Below are 4,145 nucleotides of genomic sequence, written 5' to 3' on the forward strand. Positions count from 1 at the left end.
GTACTCCAAATCAAATCAGGAGAATGTCGGGATGGTTCCTTCAAAAAGCCCAACAAAGTCGACAGGTCGTTATCAGCCCCGGATCTACGATTTTTCCGAACCGGGGCAAAAACTTGATAGTGGCGCCCCCCCCCCCCTCCCCCTCGGGCGTTTTGAGACAGGACGTCAAAAATTTTAAAAAGCCGATTTTTCAAAAAAACGTCTATTTTGCAGTGCACATCTTTTTGATGGGCTTGATATATGAAACATATACGTTCGAGGAAATGGGAGACATGTTATTTGGTCTGAAGTGTGACAAAGTGCAGTGCCACGGCTCTTCACACAGCAATCTTCTGTCGTACGTCACTATTTCGCTCTGTGGAATTCAAACGTCAAACGTGTACATTTTGTAATGGAAGCTATCAAACCTATATTCAGGAAAGTGGAAATTAAAATGTCCTGTGGTGCCTCTCCCGCTCCCAGTGCTTCCAGTCGGCCGGTTTGACATCCTACCGCCCCGCCCCGCCCCCCCCCCCCTCTTTAAAAAAGAAAAAAAAACTCACAATTAATACTGGGTGGGATTATTTGTGACAGGAAGAATAAGAACTCTTCAGAAAATTTGCACTTTTTGTTGCCTATTAGCTACTAACTTGCTCTTTTGTGTGATATAAAATTAAATATAGGAAACATAAAACTAGTAAAGACAAAAGACAAGCAAGGCAGTACACATTTCTTCAATCCTTAGGTCCAAGCGTTTTTTCTCTCTAATCTTGCTACAGCTTTACACGACAAGCTTTCGTTTCTGCGAAAGACTCTATTACCTCATCAAAATTCGTCAAACGTTTTGCTACATGAAAAATCAAAATGTCGTTGTCTCATACTGAAAAAGCTGTTGATACGAATAATACCAACGACTAGTGTGATTTCTCCATGTGATTACGTCTGTTTCGTCACACTCTGTTAGATACAAGGAAATAGACCTTTCTAATATTGCAATTATAACATGCGCCAAATAAGCTAGACCGTTTTGGCACAAATGATCATTTTTATCTACTTCATTTACATGAATAACATTACAGAATATAACTCACCAAGTACCAATATCAAATGAATATTTGGCCTAGTACAAGCAAAAAGTTTTATGTTAGGAAATAGTTTAACATTTCGTTCATATGCTCCAGTTTCTCAAGCATGAGATCGAAAAGTAGTTGTAGTATGACATATTGATATAAATTTGAAATCGTCATATTCTTCCACTTAATTGAAGTGATGTCCCCGTTCTTCTCCTTCCTCGTTCTTACAAACAGTCTTGTTATCACTAATTCTGTAACTATTCCTGCCATTGTCATAACTTATTCTCCGGTTAACTTCACTAACCCTGCCAGAATCACCGGTTTAGTTATACCGCGTTTGTTCTCCGGTTAGGCTTTATTACGTGTTCGTACATCGCGTTTTCCGCGCTATTCCGAGAATAGAGCTTAAGCGGCTGCTAACCGGGGACTGTACAACTGTCCCTTAGTAGTTCAGCGATCTGGCCAAAATTTTCTGTGAAAATTTCATTTTCTTGGATACACGCAGAAGATAATATGCAATCTTTCTTACCTGTTTGTTAGAAGATAATATGTAATCTTTCTTACCTGTTATTCTTGGTAATCGTTTATTTGCACTCTGGCAGTCTGAATCTATAGATTTCCCTAATAATTATAATAAGACTTATCATTGCACACCCAGTAAACCACATAAACAAACAGCGACTGATACTCATCCGTACGGGTTTATTCGTAGGTGCTCGTATGGCCCTATCTCCTTTTGTATGCGGGGTAGTTTTTTTATTTATAGACGCGTCGGGGATTGCCCTGGCAGAGACACCGCATAACTATACACACATTCAAAAATCTGTTTAGAATGTGTTCAAAAACTTTCAAAAACCAGCAGTGAAGCGTTTTAAAATCATATGAGTAATCGATAGACCAATGTGCGCTCGTGCTAGGGGCTTTGTGAAACAAGGTTTTTTCCTTCAGGAATACGAATTTGGCGCCCCCTGAAATTGCCGCCCGGGGCACATATCCCGCTTTGTCCCGCCCTAGCTCCAGGCCTGGTCGTTACATTTTAGCCTTCCTTTCTTTTAATTGAGCAGATGCGCGGAAAAACGAGCTAACCCTCAAACGTAAAACGGAAAAACGAGCTAACCCTCAAATGTAAAAACTTCAAGGTGTTTCCATCTGTTGATGGGTACGGGAACTATCAAAATTGACATTGGTCTCACCCCTAAATATCCTAATGTCAATTTTGATAGTTCCCGTACCGAGCAACAGATGGCAACACTTATCTCTAAGCTTTTACATTTGAGGGTTAGCCCGTTTCTGCGCATGTCTTCAGTTGTGCTGGAAACTGATACGGGTCACAGTTCAGGAGAATCCGCACTCGGCGTGCAACTCGTTCTCCAGAAGTCGCAGCCGTCCATCGCGCTGTCGGCACGACCGGAGGCAGCGCGGCAGCTGCGTCGCTTTCGAAAGAGGTCCGGAAACACGAGTTCCGCTCGAGCGGTTGTGTGTTGGCCCGATCGTCCGCGTGCCGGCGGTACGCTACGCTATCTCCTCGGAGCGTGCTACGTGACCAGCGGGCGCTGCCTTCCTTATCTTTTCCTCCGTTTTCCTCTATCGAGCGGCGACGCGCGGACGTCAGTATAACAGGTGACTATCGACGGCCTGGGTGACACGGAGGAGGTTAACCACCTGCCAACAGAGGGCGGCCGCTACACGTGACGAAAGACAAAGGTCGCTGCCGTATCGTTCCCCGAACCGTTAACAGCCTCAAAAACATTCTTAACGCGAGAACCCGTACATCGTTCCTGACTGAGCTGAAGATAAAAATCACCATCTTCTTCTTCAACACTCATTAGGCCATTTGACCTTTAGCGGCAGGCGCAAATTAAAAGTGGAACTAATTGAAGTAATGAAAACTGGCCGACCTTCGTGTGGGTTTTAAATGTGTCGTTACTATGTGTACGCTCTTTAACTGCAGGACATAATCATATGTACTATGGCTTCAAACGAAATTGTAAGAAAATGCATTGAAATAGTTGTAAAGATTTGTAACATTTGTGCGAGATCTGTAAAATCGAAGTGGCTAACCTCAAAAAGAATGTGATAGCTATATGCCGTAGAAGCCAAAATCCTATCTAAAATAAAATTTGCCTCATATAACACTGAACACTAGTTTCAATATGCAATAGTTTGTAATGATCTAAAATCCGTAGCGTATGATTATTGCAGCAAACCTCGAATGATTTCTTAACGGTTTTATAACGCTTTCGGTTAAATTTACGTCGCTATCAGCGAGAACTGAAAAGCGTATGCTGGGATGCGCACTTCTGGTATGTATTATACACAGACGCGCCAAAGAAACTGGTATAGGCATGCATGTTCAAATACAGAGATACGTAAACAGGCAGAATACGGCGGTGAGCTCGGCAACACCTATATAAGACAAAAAAGTCTGGCGCAGTTGTTAGATCGGTTACCGCTGCTACAGTGGCAGGTTATCAAGATTTAAGCAAGTTTGAACGTGGTGTTGTAGTTGGCCCACAAGCGATGGGACACAGCATCTCCGAGGTAGCGATGAACTAGGGATTTTCCAGTACGATCATTTCACAAGTGTACCGTGAATATCAGGAATCCGGTAAAACATCAAATCTCCGACATCGCTGCGACCGGAAAAAGATCCTGTAAGAACGGGAGAAACGACGACTGAAGAGAATCGTTCAACGTGACAGAAGTGAACACTTCTGCAAATTGCCGCAGATTTCAATATTGGGCCATCAACAAGTGTCAGTGTGCGAACCATTCAACGGAACATCATCGACATGGGCTTTCGGAGCCGACGGCCCACTCGTGTATCCTTGATGAGTGCACGACACAATGCTTTACGCTTCGCCTGGGCCCGTCAACACCGACATTAGACTGTTGACGACTGGAAACATGTGGCCTGGTGGAACGAATCTCGTCTCAAATCGTATCAAGCGTCGGTCGTGCACGGATATGGAGACAACCTCATGAGTCCATGGGGAATGTGCAGTTGAAGTAATATGGGACCCCCGATACGTCTAGAGACGACTGTGACAGATGACAAGTATGTAAGCATCCTGTCTGGTCACCTGCATCCAC

The sequence above is a fragment of the Schistocerca serialis genome, chromosome 3, assembly GCF_023864345.2.
Source record: "Schistocerca serialis cubense isolate TAMUIC-IGC-003099 chromosome 3, iqSchSeri2.2, whole genome shotgun sequence".
Taxonomy (NCBI): Eukaryota; Metazoa; Arthropoda; class Insecta; order Orthoptera; family Acrididae; genus Schistocerca; species Schistocerca serialis.